Genomic DNA, 17,068 nt, shown 5'->3' on the forward strand with positions numbered 1-17,068 from the left:
CCATAGACGTATCAGCCATTCTAACTCCTCAAAATTTCTCTCACATGCAAGGCTCTCTATCAAATCCCATTCGCAAGAAAGTATAGGGTAGCATACGTAGAACACTTGTTGAAAAGACAAGGGGTACCTTTCATCAAAAATAGAAGTGCATGCCTCTGGTGAAGTAGCCATTTCTGACAAGACAGATAGATTTGGTTAGGCCTTTAAAACATAAGAGTTGTTTTTGTGTGTTGCTTGAATTGACACGGTGAATTTGGACTTATATGTAAGATCTGATAGGGTGCTCTCTCATTGCTAGGCGCTCTTGCTCTTTACTATTTTTGTTTTTTTGTGAGTATAAGGCTATATATATACATTCCCTAAGATCGGAGATTAAGAGGTCAGGGAAAAAGGTTGAGAGGGAAGCAAGTGAATGATGGATGTCCACAAACACTCCCCCCTTCCTTGGGTAGATCATACCGTTTGAAATGAGCTTGTCACCCTTTGAAACCAATTGTTCCAGTTGGTAATAGGTGAGGATTTTTGCCAGTAGTTTTCTATTACCCTAGGTGCCTCATCAAGCTGCAAGGGTGGTAAGGTACTCTCCCAGGATTTTATTTGCAACGTTGTTGTAGGTGGTGAACTTACCCCGGAAGGTGCAAACTCTTTCGTGCTTGGATGGATATGTACAGTGGTAGGTGGAGGTTGTGTCGAAGCTTCTATTTGCATATAGGAACTACATGAAGAGCAAGAAGCTTCATTTGATTTCCCTGTTCCTGAGCTAGGTGGAACAAATCGTTCTTTCTTTGGTACCCAAACTAGCTCTAGAACGGGTGTGTAACATTCCATGATTTTTTCCTTTCCGCGATTTTCAATTTTTTTTGGAGCCACAGGATTGGGTTTACATGGGCCAGGTGACAGGTAAGAGTACACTTTACGTTTGGGCACCCAGATTTGATCATTTCCTTCATAGTATCATTGGGCTTCCAATAGTCGTTTAGGAATCCAACGCAGCGTTTCTTTACATTTCTTGGAGTGAGTGGTACGGTTCTTACTAGGTTTCCGTTTTTTTGCATCAACCATGCTCACTACAGAGGTTTTAGGGACCCACTTGTATGTTTTCTCTGTTATATTAGGATGGTTCTTGTGTGTCTCAAGCTTTCTTTCAACTACATCAGTTGAAGCTCTAGAGAGTTGGGCTATGGGGACGTATGGTTCAACCTCCTGGACATGCAATGTCTTGGGTTTTATTTCCTTGGGCAATATCTCAGGGACTATGGCTTGAGTGGTAGGGCTAAGAGTTGGTTTTTGCGTTGTAACACCCCCAGTCCCCCAATCAATAGTGCATTTGGTGGCTATCATCCACGTGCGGCCTAGGTTTATATTACCCTCCATAGTTCCAGTAGGCATGACCAAAAAGTCTTGAGCTACCACCCCATTGTCATAACTGACAGAAGTGTGCCAGATTCCAAAAACCATAGTTTTTTTCTTGTTGACACCCTTGACTTGGATAATACTCTCAGATAGAGGTGGCTTCCCTAACTGACACCACACCCCATAGGATAGCAGATTGTATTTAGCACCCGTGTCCAATAAGGCGTTATATAGCACTTTTCCATAGGCACTATTTAACTCAATGGGGTATCGTAGAGGTGTGTCAGAGTCCAACCCATCCTCTTCGATTTCCATGTGGAATGCATTTGTGACCCCAAGGTTAGCCTCTCGTTTTTGTCTTATACGTTGTTGTCGCTCCTTAGCCTCAGCTTGAGCTTGTATCTTGTTTAGCTCGGTTTGTGCTTTGGCGGCCTTTTTTTTATGAATGGCCCGTAGTTCTTCTTGGCTTAAAGGATCATAATATCTTTTGAATTTACTCCCATTGAGGAATCCAATGGTTTCAACTCCATCAAGAGTTTCCACACGAAGGGTACCTTGTGGGGTAATTTCACATACTCTATATGGTCCTTTACCAGCATATTTCAACTTTCTCTTCTCTTTACGTACTCCATACATAAGGACTTTATCACCAACTTTGATGTCCTTGTCCTTCACATGGCGATCAAACCACTTCTTTCTCCTATCCTTTTCCACAAGAGCATTTTGCACAGCCAACTGTCTCTCTTCGTCTAGTTTTTCTAAGATAAACAAACGCTCGGTTAAGGGGTTACCATTCCATCCTTCTTGCGAAGCTACCCTAAGACTAGGAATGACAAACTCCCAAGGCATAACCGCTTCTTGGCCGTATACCATTTTGAATGGCGTACAATTAATAGCCACTTTATAAGGAGTACGATAAGCCCATAGAGCAGATGTCAACTTCAAATCCCAATCAGTGCGATGAGCTTCTACCGTCTTGGTTAAAATAGAGATTAGAGTCTTGTTGGTGCTCTCGGCTTGTCCATTAGCTTGCGGGTAATAAGGTGTAGACTTATGGTGGGATATCATAAAGGTCGTGGTAAGCTCTCTTATTACCTCATTTATAAAATGGGTACCATTATCACTAACAATTTCAAAAGGGCAACCAAATCTTGTGATAATGTTCTCAAAAAGAAACTTAGCTGTTGTCCTTTTTGTGAAGCCTTAGCTTCAGCCCACTTTGTTACATAGTCCGTCGCAACTAGAATATATCGAGATTGAGTGTTGCGAGCTGCGGGACTAATTGGACCTACAAAGTCTAAGCCCCATTTTTCAAATGGTTGGGTTACTTTAATTGGATGTAAGGGCATTCTGTCCTTGCGCTGTGTGGTCTTGTAACGTTGGCACTCATCACACCCTTTTGTAAAAAGTGATGCATCCTTAAATAAAGTTGGCCACCAATAGCCTGATTGCAGCACCTTTCTAGCAATCAGGTCCCCTGAAAAATGTCCTCCTGCTATGCCCATATGTGCTTCTTGCAAGATATACAAATATTCATCCTCGCGAGCACAACGCCTAAGAATATCGTCCTTGCCTAATCTATACAGGGTTCCGGCAATCAAACAATAGGGTTCACATTCTTTTACTAGCCTTCGAGCGATATCCTTACGAAGTTCCTTGGGTGAAAAACCATTAACTAAAAAGTTAACAATGTTCTCACTCCATTCAGGCATAGTCTCAACTATGAATAGGGAAGTATCGGGTAATTCATCATCAACTCCTGTGGGGCTTCACCATTGGGTATGCGAGACAAATGATCAGCCATGACGTGCCTTTTACCGGGTCTCACTACAATCGTGAAATCAAACTCCAGAAGAATTAACAACCATCGTGTGATTCTTCCTGTGGATCATGGCTTGTTTACCAGATACAGCAACGCTTGATGATCCACATAAAATACAAACTTGTTTGCCAGAAGGTAGTAGCGAAATTTCTTTACTGCATAAACCATTGCCAAACCTTCTCGCTCTGTAGTGGTGTAGTTCCTTTCAGCATCGTTCAATTGACGGCTTGCAAAGCTAATGGGATAGTCCAATTTATGTTCTCCTGGTTGAGTGAGAACACACCCAATAGCAAAGTTTGATGCATCAATATGCACATGGAAAATGACATCCCAGTTAGGTGTCCTTAAAATCGGAGCACTTGCTAGTGTTTTCTTCAATTGTTCATAGGCCTGGTCACACTCTTCAGTCCATTTAAATTCAATGAGAAGCTTGTACAAAGGATGTGCTATCTCAGCGAAAAATAAAATAAACCGTCGATAATAACCCACGTGTCCCATGAACCTTTGAACTCCCTTGTAATTGGTTGGTGGTGGTAACTCTAGAATCACTTTAATTTTTCTCTCATCGGTTGAGATACCATTCTTGGATACTATATGCCCTAAAATAACTCCATGTTTGACCCAAAATTGGCAATGTGAACGGGTTCAATGAGATACGATATAACCTACATTTTTCAAACACCTTCCGCAAACATGATAGATGTTCTTTCCAAGAAGAGTAAACACAAAGGTCGTCTAAGAAAGCTTCACAAAACTCTCTCAAATATTCTTTAAAAGCAGTGTTTATTAATCGTTGGAATGTAGCAGGGGCATTTGTTAAGCCAAAAGCCATCACACGAAATGCAAACACGCCAAATTCTGTGATGAAGGCAGTTTTAGCTTGGTCCTCTAGCGCTATCGTGATTTGGTTGTAGCCTGAGTACCCATCTAGAAAGCTATAAGCTTCCTTGCCTGCAACTCTTTCGAGTACATGTTCGGAATATGGTAGGGGGTAATGGTCTCTTCTAGTAGCTGCATTAACTTTTTTGAGGTCCACGCACACCCTGAGTTTCCCATTCTTTTTTGGCACGATAACTATTGGCGACACCCATTCAGAGTGTTCAATAGGATATATGAACCCACATTTGATAAGCTTTTCTAGTTCTTCTTGAATGATCTTTGCGTACTTAGGATTCATCGGGTAGGGTCTTTGTTGTACGGGCTTCGCAGTGCTAATCATAGGGATTGTATGTTGGACCACAGAAGGCGGAACACCTTTCATATCATGGTATGTCCAAGCGAATACGTCCTTGAATTCCTTGAGAAGCTCTTTGAGGACCGCCTCTTCAACTTCTGTGAGGTCTTGGGCAATAAAAACAGGTTTTGATTCTTCACCGGGGTCAGCTAATTCTATTTCTTTAACTATTGCCGGACCATCATAGATTCCATTATTCCCATCGATAGGTATTCTTTGGGCTTTTGTGTACACAACCTTTGCTTCCCCTGTGGTGTAAGATTTGAAATGTTCTGGTGCAGGATGCAAGTCTGTGGATTCTGGTTGTGCGTTGGTTTGTGCTTCCATTTCTGCTTTCTTGTGTTGTCGAGCTAACTCTTGGTTTTGACGCCTCCTTGCAGTGCGGCTCAACTTTGGCTTGTCTATGATCTCTAATTGGGCTATGTCATGGGGTCGTGGTCTACACCACATAACATTTTGGAGATATTCACCCCAATTGTCTACCAATTTTCGATGAGCATCACATGCTCCTATATAACTGAGCCATTCTGCTGAGGATCTCTTCTTGTTTATCCTAGCACGTACATTGGCTCGATATCGACGCCTCTTAAGGTTTTTCTTTTTCTTATTTGAGACCTGCTTTTGATTTGCATTTAGATCTGACTCACTAAAGGAGTCCTCGTTGGTGTCCTCTTCACTCTCGGAGGAGCTATCATCGGTTGATGTGCTCGGTCCTTCCGAATTTTTTGACTCTGAACTTGCTCCACTCTCTAATTCATGAGATTCAGAATCCGTTTCACTCTGGGAGTCAGTGTCCAAGTCGTGTTGGTCAAAGTCTTCTATTGAGCTATCGGTGTCACTGTCAGATTGGTCCACAATTGCCTTGCCCTTAGAAGATGCATGTATGGCACTTATCATGTTCAGAGGTGCAATTTGTGGTACCTCTTCCCCCTCTGGTGTGACCCAAGTGGTTCCTCTATTTCCCCAGGTATCTATGGTTGATGCTAGGTGGACCCAATCCACATTGTCTGATTCCGTCATACCCGGTAACACATCCATGTAAGGAGAATCTTGGCCAATGTCTGTATCCTTCTTACAAGTGTAACAATATTGTAGTGGGGCCGAGTGAACCGTGGTGTCAGAGCGATGATCAATAATGGTTTTACTCCCTAAGGGGTGTACCTTACCAGTCACCAAATCCACTCTAAGGACAGAGTCTTGGAATTGCAAATAGACATGATTTTTAGACCAATCGTGAACCATTTGTGCTTCCCTCATGAATGGTCGTCCTAAAATCATTTCATATGACATAAGGTGTTTAGAGAAATCCATTACAATGAACGTATGTCGTACCTTGTGTCCTAGAACTTTGATCTTAAGATCCTTGAGCATCCCCATAGGTTTGGCTATGGTACCATTTGCCATCTTTACCACAATGTTAGTAACACTGAGGCGGGGTTTTCCCATGGATTCCCAACAATCTTTTGTAACGATGCTAACTCCCGCACCACCATCAAGAATTCCCTTTATAGTTAATCCCTTGGTAGTGATGGGTAGGGTCGCATTAGACTCGTCGCCTTCAAAATACTGCCCTAATTCGTTAATGGGTACCTCGATCACAGACTCGTGTCCATCTAAGTCAAGTGATTGCACATGATTTTCCTCATCAATCATAATCGAGTCAGGCCTATTTGGTTGCGCAAACTGCGGTAATCCCGTTCGTAGCTCTCCATTAAGGAATGCTCGAAGTGCAAGGAATAACTCAGGATCTCCATACAGCTTTGCTATGATCGTGGTTCGGACCTCAGAAGACATGAAGTCCACTAGTTTGGCAACATTCATTGGCGTTTTGCAGGGTGTAGGTCCCTGACTAGGAACTGGTGAGGATGGAATCTCATATTCCTCAATGGGATCAGGTATTCCTTCGTTAAACATCCTTTCCAACAAGAAGGGTGTATGCTCACTTTCTGATGTCCCGTCCTCACTCCCTTCTTGGATGATACTAGATATGGCTAACGGTCTATGGTTCATGTGGGGTGGATGAACTTGCGTGGGAAACACTGTGTCATGAATTTTGACATGCATGGGTTCTGGTTCTAGTTTCCTTAGATGTTTCACCTGCTCAATCTCGTCTACTGGGTTTGGGTACGTCCCAATCTTCTTTTTACGATTCTTCCCTTTTTGCCCCTGCGGTTTATCTTGGGGGTCTTGGATTGGATTTGGAAACACTTGTGGTGTTTTCAGAGGCTCTTTATGGTTTACTCTTATTCGGTTTTCATTTGGTTCCATGTTACGGTTTTCTTTGTCGGTCTTTCCCTTTGTGGTATTGGTTCTAGTCTCCATTGTCTCGACTGAATCTGAATCATCCTCGAGGTCATTCATATACACGGGGTCATCTCCTGTTCCTATGTTTGTTTTGGAACTTGGCTTTGAATTTTCCGTATTCTGCAACTTCTTCCTTCGTGTCTTCTTTTTCTTTGCTTGGATAACTGACGCGGTATCTCTCTCTTCGAGGATATGTCCTGGCCCTTGAATCATGGACCGTGTAATCGCATAAGCGGGTGCGACGGGTGGTATTGGTGATGTCACACTATCAATTTCGACCAAATTCAGGGGTGTGATTTTAGGCGCATTTGGGTTATAGGGGCATTGGGCAATCAAGTGATCTATGCCACAACGATTACATGTGAGTATTGGCATTGCAGACGTGCTCCCTTGATTCATTTGCATCTGTGCAGCATTCTTTTGCAGCCTAATAGGGCACTCCGCTGCTCGATGTGGTCCACCACACTCGTAGCATTGAAGAGGTGGCCTCCTAGCCTGGGTGTTGATATTTTGACCTCTGGATGCGAGAGCAGCAGCTTGATAAACTGGCTTGACTTGTCCCCAACAATCTTCCATGTAGTATATAGGACATTCTTCCAATGTATCAAGTCCGTAGGCAATACTAGTGTCTATTTCCTCCTCACAGCCATCTGCATAAGCATTTGATGGCTCGCAACCCACTTGGTTCATAGGGGCGACTCTTGGATGCGGGGGCTGCGGTCCTAGCACAGGAGGTGGTAGCGGTGTAGCTTGTACAACATTTTGAGATCTAGGGACCATGTGTTGCGGTAGTTGCTCAACAGGTGGAGTAGGCATCAATACAGGAGCTCGAGGCGCATCCGTCCAGGCTACAGGTGGTCTATTTGCCATCATACGTTTGATCATTAAACAATCCTTAGCTTGGTGACCATACCTACCACATGCGTTGCAAGTTCCATTAAATTTTACTCTAAACGTAGGGCACTCACTAGTGCTATGTGGACCTAAGCAAATGGAACACCATTGTTGCTCCCTTCTTGGATACATGTGACTATTTTGAGGGGGTCGATTATCCTTAAGAGACTCTTGGATTGCCTTGGTGAGGTCTGTCAAGAATGTCTCAAATACCTTTGGCTCATTGGCAATGGGCTTTGCAGTCATGGGTTCATACTCAATGGCTTGTGAGCTAGTGGATCTCGTGTCAGTAGACACCCTCATGCCTGCTATCATCAAGTTGTCCTCTAGTTGGATTGCATTGGCAGTGACATCTTCCCAGGTTGTGATACCTCTAATCACTAGTCCATTATAGATTCCTTCATTCCTCAACCCTCGAATGAATCGATCAAGCAGTTGGTTATTGTTGAAGCGCTCATTTACAGGGCAGCGAGAGTTTAAGTGCTTTAGACGACTAATGAAGTCCCTTACTGACTCTCCTTCCTTACGTTCGGCCTTCTGTAGCTGAGATGCTACACCCCAAAGCACACCTTCTCGTATGTACTCCTTTAGAAACAACCTTCGAAGGGTAGGGTAGATTGTTTTCTCGTCCACCCTTAGGGTCCTATACCAATCTCCAGCCTTCCCACTTAATGTCAAGCTTAAGGCATTGCACTTATGTAGTTCGTTGCGTTCCCCTAAGGAATCACATACTTGTTCAAACACTTCAATGTGTTTCCTAGCATCTTCGTCCCCATTGAATTTTTGCGTGAGTTTGGCAATTTGTACTGCCTTACTTCTAGGCTCTCTATCAGATGCGTGACGCATATTTTCCGCGATAGATCGACCTATGGTTTGAGCAAACGCTGCCAAGTCACCTATGTGAGGAGGTAGGGCCGGTGGAGGTACTCTTGGAATCATATGTGGGAGAGGAACGGGTACCAGTCTTGGCATATGTATAGATGATACAGGATATGGAACATAACCGGGCATAGGTCCACTCGGATAAGAGCTAGGGAGCGGCACTCGAGGAGCATAAGCAAGTGGTACAATTGGAGGTGTGGGGGCCATGTGTGCCTAAGGGGCTAGAGGCACATAGGGTCGAGGCCCCATATTAGGTACTACAACACTAGGTAGTGGCACTGCGCTAACCGTAGATGTCATCGGTACATTCTCTGTTAGGCTTATCCCTGGAGTGAGCACTGTGTTTTCCTTAATAGAGGGTTGAGCCAAGTTAGGGAAGCTAAAGTTTTCGCTCGGAGGCTCAGATTGCATAGAGACCCCAGGTGAAATGACGTAAGATGGGTCCATGGGGCTCATTAGAGGAGTCTCCATTTGTGATAGAGTAGGCTGTTGAGCCTTGCTCGTATCTAGAAATCTCATGGGGCCAGTTGAGAGTATATTTACCCCTCGGTTTTGCCTTTCTGATTGAATAATGCCATGGATAACATTACAGATCATTTTCTGTTGATCTTCGATGCTCGTGGCACTAGAAGTGGATTGTACAATCTCTATCCATCCTACATGGTAGGCGTGGCCAGAGTGTAGATCCGTCAACACCTCAGTGTGGAGGTCGTATGTCCAATGATCATTAATGAACAATCCTTCTAGAGTCGACGTGTTAACGGTTTCTTGTGAGGTAGAAGCAATGTTGCTCCCCGTGGTTTTACTTGTCACCAACGGTACTCTAGAGGGAACTTCTGAAGGAGGCAGCTCAACAGGGCCTTCTTGGTAAGAAGTTGGCAGGATATCCACATGGACACTCTTTGGGGGTGTGGGGTCCACGTGCGATGTGAAAGAAGAGTCGACTTCCCCACCCCCTTCGTGTGCTTCATTTGCATCAGGTTCCGAGCGAGTAGCTCTACCTAATGTTTCCATGAAACGGCTAAACATACTAGTACTAGGCTGTGGAGCTTCGGGAGGTGCATGGCCTTCTCTCTCAATGTTTTGGGTAGGGTATGCTTCCATGATTTCTGAGTCGGAGGAGGAATCACTAGCGGCTATTTTAGGGTCTTGGGTGGTGCTACCTTGTGTCCCCGCTGAGGGTCTAGAGCTTATCGTGGATGGGTAATGGGTGTCCGTATGAACAGAGGCACTCTCAATATGCTCGTGTTCTAGCACCCGCCCAGAGCGTAAGTGCATGTGCTTTTGATACCCTAAGGTGTCAAAAAGCTGCTCTAGGAGGCCTTGTGACTAGTTTTTAGCGTGTTTTTTGTTTGTTTTTTTGCTAGATTTTTTAGAGCGTGTCGTGGAATGGGCCGTGTGATAGCTCGAAACGAGCGTATCGGTCAGAGGGTCGTGCCGTGCTTTACAGCCCTCCGTTTGGTCACTCTATGCCCTCGGAATCCCTAAAACTGTCAATTTCCAGTAGGGAACTAGGCCCAAACTAGAAAGTCTAAGGGTGCAAGTGGGAAGACAAAGGAGGAGAGTGGAAGACTTGTCCCACATGCTCTCATTCTCTCTTGAGGGAGTAGGGTATATATATAAGAGTGAGTCTAATATATATCATAAGACTGAGGACTGAGGCCTGGGCCTGGGCTTGGGCTTGGGCTTGGGCTTGGGCTTGGGCTTGGGCTTGGGCTTGGGCTTGGGAAAATGATCCCGATCCCGATCTATGAAAACGCAGATATGCAAAAATTGCAGAAAACGCAGATATGCAGAAATTTCAGCAAACGCAGAAATTGAAAAAACGCAGATATGCAGAAAATTGAAAAACGCAGAAATGCAGAAATTGCAGAAAAAAACGCCAGAAATTGCAGAAAATTAAAAAAACGCAGAAGTGCAGAAAATTGCAGAAATTGAAAACGCCGAACTTGAAAATGCGGAAATTGCGGAAATTGAAAAAACGCAGACAATAGCAGAAATTGAAACTTGACAGCAAATGCAGAAAACGCAAAAAACAGAAATCTCCACACACTCCTTCCCTACCTTTCCTATGATAGAAATTGCACCACAAGAAAGCGTAAAGTGCTAACCGAGCTTAGTATAGGGCATATCCCCGGCAGCGGCGCCAAAAATGTGCGCTCCTTGCCGCACTGTCGAAGCAAGGGACTTGCCAATACACCGTATGCGAGCCACAAACGGCTCCAAGCACACAACAAGCCTAAACTAGCAAGCTCAAGAAAACAAAGGGTGTGTCACTCACCGCTCTACGCTCGCCTTCGTGGTGGATTCCTCGCCGCGATGAAGAAGAAGCTGCAGTCGTGCCGCGCTCAACCGCTTCGCCGCCATCGTGCCTTCGTAATGCTCGATCGCACACACACTCTCCCTCTCTCTCTCTCTCTCTCTCACACACACACAAGGAGGTGAAGAAGAAGAAGATGGAGATGGAGCAAGAGCACTCTTCAATTGCACAAATGAGAGAATGAGTAAAAATTAGGTTTAGTTGGCTTTTATAGGAGCTCACCCCATTCACACTTGGGCGCCCATGCTTAGCCAACTAATCCCTTGAATGTTCCAGTTAAAGTGCGCCTCTCATCGACGATCACTCTACCTTTCCTTATTGGACCGACAAGCCCGGTACCTGACTCTACCAAATACATAATACACGTCCGTCGTAGGTGATGGGGTGTCCGTGTGCCGTGAGGGTTAACAGACCTAGAGTGCTTTTACACATTAACAAACAAAAATGTCCAAATTTCTTCTCATTAACACTAGGTTGGTAACCTAACAGGACATAAAAGTTTCCTTTCAGGGTTTTGAAAAAAACCTCCAAAACCATAGTAGATCCACTCATTTGTAAAATCCTTTCATGAGGTTATAGTTCAAGGCCTACTACACATGTAAAAAATAAGAAACTTGTAAAATTTCTCATCTTTTGGTCACACCAAGCCTCCAAAGTTGATGGACCAGTACATTTTCATCAAAACAGTCATTTCTTACGTTTTGTTGCATAAAAATAAGATCAGGGATTTTGTAGGACTTGAGATAAATTTCCTAGTTAACTTCAATGGGTTGGTGATCAGAACATATGATTGCTTCTCACTCACTATTTTTTGTTTTGCCAAAAGAAATAGGTACAAAAAAGTTGAATTCTTACCATTCTGCAAACCTATCATCAAAGTTTCTATAGCCACGCTCAATACAAATAATATATGCATGTTTTATTAGTTCCCTATTGTCCTTTAGGTTCATAAGGAGCCATGGAGCATGTCAAAAGAATAATACATCTCTTACCAAGGGAAATCTTGGGGACAAAAGATGAAGTGCTAAATATAGCAAACATGAAAAAACTGGGTTCAACATTATGAGTTGTAGAATCCCATAGAAACTATTCAATATCTAGCCAAATTTGATCCTTATGACTAGATATGGTTACTACCTACAAAATGCATGTAGTTGTCACAAGAAACTAACAATATTGAAAAACCTATACTTGATATACTAGAATGTTTCGTTTTCTTCTATAATTGAAAAAATCAACCATCGGTTGTCTACTATGCAAAATAGGGTATTAGGTGCCCCAAAACTCAAGGAATATTAGCTTTATGTTACAATATGCGACATAGAAAATCAAAACTGCATTTGGATATTATGAAAGCCACCAAAAAAATCATAGAAGAGCTAAAATTGGCTAAAAAACAGGATTTGACAATTTTTGTAATTTGGTCATAACTTATAACTTTAACATTTATTTCTCCCAAGAAGCATCGGGACATGTTGAGGACTACTAAAGATAGTTCTCTAGCATTATAGACCTCACAAATATAAATTTTATAGTGGTATAGTTGCAAAAAGTTGAAAAAAGCCAAAATTAGGACCCGTTTTTTCACAAAGTTTAGGCTGTGAAATGTTGTGCAAGGACAAGGTTAAAGATGGAATTGATATTCCAAAAAAATGTCGAGTTTTTTTCAGCTCATGAGACAAATTTCTAGTCAGATAGCACCTCAAAATCCATTTTGAAACTCTTGACATAATTCAAGGAAAGTGGTCACTTAACAGGACATAAAAGTGTCCCAGGACATAAAAGTGTCCCATTACCAACCTAGTGTTAACTTTGATAAACATACATTTGTGAACAACTTCGAAGAAGTAGTGCGGTCATAGTTCTTACATCCATTCCATGATATGGCATGGTATGGAGTGACCTATCACATAAAAATATCTTTGGTAGGAGTGTCCTCATGTTAGGAAAGGGTGTGTTGCTGCTGATCAAAAGATGTTGCATTGTCCTACTAGGGATCTCTCCATGTTAGCATAATGATTTTTGGTGTAGTGGGAGCCACATTGCCGTTGAGGAGAGCTTTGTGCCACTGTAAAAGCTTCATGTTATGCCAGTTCCTTGAGCCATTCTTACAAACAACACCACTCAACTAGCATACTAAGAGGTCACCTTGCAACAAAAACATGTATGAACTCAACATTTGCAAGCTGTATAATAAAGACACTTGTTAAGTATAAGTTGTACAAATTTGCAAGTATTTCCATCCAACTGGGAATAAACAATCCTAAAATATACATTATGATGAGATTACCCACCTTTAATAGGCAGGGCATTTTGACGCCATCTACAAATTCTTATACATTCAACATATAAGAATTGTTTTATAAAGTTCAGAGACCAACTGTCCGATCATGCACGGTACATTGAGGATGCTATGTTAACTAGATTTCCAAACGCCCCAGATCAACGTTTTTCACAACAATGATTGGAGGGCTACATAAAGACATTTCTAAAAAACAAGCAGTCTAGTGTGCGGCGCGCAGCAACCAACGAGGTCAGAGGTCTAGGAAGGAGTTACCGCGGTGGCAACATGGCAGACGCGGAGTGGGAGTGGGCAATTCAAGAGAAGAGGGACCAAGTTGCGACAAGCTCATCATATAGACAACAATGGAAGGCCTACGCAAGACTCCCACGCACTATGGCTCAGGAGGCAAGGGAGCTTGGAAGTATAAATATGTAAGACTATTTGAATTATAACGTCGATCGGTGACTATAAAGATTGTAGTCGATAATTTGGTATTTTTATTGCTAACTTAGAAAAATGTCACTCTCTGTTAGAAGCTGGACACACCCTACAAAAAATGACGGCTCGACAGATTATCATTCTTTTTGTAATTATTCATTCATTAAGAAAACCCGACATTTCACCTTGTAAATATTGGGGCTTATAGAAGTTTCCAGATTGTATCCTAGTTTTGACATTTAGATTGAGTAGATGGTTGATTTGTAACTTTAGGGTTTGAGAATTGTAAGGTATTTATACCACTTTTTGACCTTAATGAAGGGACCTTTTGTCATTTTAAGAAAGTTTGAAGTATGTGAGTGAGCGTACTGTGTACGAGAGAGAGTGTGAGCTTCATCTTGCCACTACGTGTGCACCGGTGGTCGGAATCGAGTGCGGAGAAGTGCAGCGTGTTGCCCCCGACAAGAGCTACGCGTCGATACCTACATTGCGCACGTACGGTCCGGTTTTGCGAGCTCCATCTACGAGCTTCAACTGGTGATTCAGTGAGCATACGTTGTCCGATTTTGCATTACAGCATATCCACGCGTTCACATTGAGTAGAGCTGCACATTAGGCACTTTAGATTTTGGAAACAAATACCTATAAATTTCGTCCACACATCCTACGTGATTTTGCACTGGGTGTTTTGGGTTGGGGTTTTGGTTCATAGACCTTAGGGAGAGTGCCCTATTGGTGTTAGTAGGGTCTTCTTCAAGTTCTGTGGTGTTTCGAGATTATTTGATGGATGTTCGGCTCTAGAAAGTGTTGTAGGAAGTTTACTCTTATGCACTCTTGAAGGTTGTGACTTAGACATTGGGTAGAGACCTCTCTAGGAATTAGTTAGGAGTCGGCCAAGTGTAGGTTGACACCCTATGCTTGCTTCCACGCGCCTGCGGGTCGAGCTTCATCCTTAGCTGACAAATCTTGTTAGGTGAGTTCTCGCTGTGCTGATGTCCGTCGCGGCGTATCCGTCCAACATTGGCACTGTTGCCGGGGACGAAAACCTAAGGTTGGTGACCGAGACTAGTCCTTGACGATAGGGTTTTTTTGGCTTGCCAAGAGTCTCGTTTTACATTTAGATAGGATTAGAGGGTGGAGGACTCTCTAGGTCTTAGAGGGAGTCTAGGGAGCGTGTGTCTGGCCTAGATCCTTCGACTTAGGTAGGTTTAGGTACCAATGAGATAGTTTTAGATATTAGTTGAGTTTTAGAGTAGGGGTTGGAGTGGTAAAAGCGGTGAGAGGAGATCTTGAGAGTCTAAAGAGGCCAGGAAGCAACCAAAACACCATTATCACCATTTCATATGATGAGTAGGAGTAGAGTAAGCAGGACATCATGATTCAGGATCTAGAGCACTTCATGCATGTATACTTGCTTGGTAGATTCATCACAAGGTTGTAAAAGACGCAAAAAGATGCAAAAGTGTGTTTGAAAGCTAAAGTGAAGTCCAAAAGTTACTGTGAGTGTTTTTGATAGAGCTGTTGAGCATGAGGAGCATTTCTGTCAGGAAAAAAATTAATTTTAAGCCAAGAGACATCCTACGCGTAGGATATCTACACGCTAATCTGGTGGGAATTTTGGGATTTTGAGTTGATCAGTGGGTTCAAAAGGTGGGGTTTACCCTATTTTCACATGGAAAGTGGAAATTTGACCATGTCTTGACAGGATAAGGCCAGATAGACTGAAATTGCTAGACATCCTACCCAAATTGTGCCAAAGCATTATTTTAAGACCAAAACCATAGGATGGCTGCATGAGCATGATTTGCATGATAGTTTGAGTGACTGAGAGAGGTTTCATCTCATTTGGGTGAAAAAATTGGGTTCTAAGCAGACTTTAGCACTTTTGAATGAAAAAGTCTAGAACAGCTAAAATTGGGGACTTTTGAAATCCAAACCAAAATTTAAGCATACCACTGGGTTGCTGACATCAAGGGAAAGCTATGGGTCAAGTATGGGGTCAAACAGGCCAAAAAGACATCCTACGCATAGGATGTCATCTGTGTGATTTTGCACTCCAAACTTGACTGTGAGCATACCAATGTGATCAGCACCTCAACGGGAGCATGTGCTTTGAATTTGAAGCCATTCTGATGAAAAAGACATCCTACGTGTAGGATATCTAAAGCAAGAAATTGAAGCCAGATACTGACTGGGGGGATAGAAAGGTGTTGTATAGCCTGAGGCAAGCCTCCTAGTCAATTTTGGTCCAAATTGGAGTTGATTAGACTGATCAAGACAAGCAACAGGCTGTCAGAACAGATTTCTAATCCATTGACCAGCTTATAGGTGTCCAAATCAAAAAGTGAAAACAGCTGTAGCCTCAGCACATCAAGGGGAATCCATAGTGCAAAAATCCAGGCAAAACAGAGTAGGAGACATCCTACGCGTAGGATGTCTACTGGGACCTACTGAAGAGAACATTTGACTGGGCTTAGACAGTGAGGTTCCATTTGGCTTAAGGGTTCCAGAACTTCTTTTAGAAGTGAATTTGGATCTTTTTTGTCCATTTGACGGATCAAAGACTGAATTCAAACTTTTTCACGTAAAATTGGCCAACATCCGAGGGAAGTACAGTTCCAGATTAGCAGACCTAATCCAGAACATCAGTCGTGTATAAAATATAGTAGTGGTTGAGATTAACTCTCCAGTTATACCAATCATTACTAAGATAACCTCTAGCAGTTAAATGCTTTGATTCGATTGCCGAAATTAAACGCTTGTATACAGGTATATTCAGCAGCAAAGCAAGAAGTTGTGCGGAGACTGATCCTTTGCCAGGTGAGTGCTTGGATTTGTGATAAATTGCATTGATAAGTTTGATGAATTTAAGATCAGGAAGATACATTTTTAGAGACCAGAAGGTGATAGGTGACCAAGGTAGCTTAGTGTCCACCGAGGAGAGTGTAACTCAGCCAAGGCTAGATCCAGTAGCACCGATTATTGAGGAAGGTAGTGATAATGACACTTTGTCAGACAAATCTTTCTTCACGATGGGTAGTCAACAGCCAGGAGGTTTTACCTATGACGGACCAATGCCAGGAGGAAGCACTTCCCTAAATCCTTTGAATGATTCCAAGTTTACTGTGATCTTCTTAGAAGGAACAAACTCAAGGGGAGCCCTAGTCTATTCTGACTATCGAGGACGCAAGTGCATTTGTATTGAAGAAAGGCTGGCTCAGAGATTGGAGATAATTTGAGTCTATGATGATGGAGATAGATTCCAAGACGAAAAGGGGAACCACTATCTGATAGTTAGTAACCCTGAATATTACAATAGATATGGAGATAACGTGGCGAAAGGGAAAATGGTTTCAGAAGCTCAAGAACCACCACCAAACATTGATCGACCTAGAGCAATTTTTATGTATGATAAGAAAACAACCACGGTTTCACCTTATAATGAGAACGTGGGAATCTACAAGCATGAGAGTGAGGGAATAGTCACTTACTTTCGCTGCAAAGAACCATACTTAACCGAGTTAAGCAAAGACAAGG

The sequence above is a fragment of the Adiantum capillus-veneris genome, chromosome 16 (genome assembly GCF_014529385.1).
Source record: "Adiantum capillus-veneris isolate H3 chromosome 16, ASM1452938v2, whole genome shotgun sequence".
NCBI lineage: Eukaryota > Viridiplantae > Streptophyta > Polypodiopsida > Polypodiales > Pteridaceae > Adiantum > Adiantum capillus-veneris.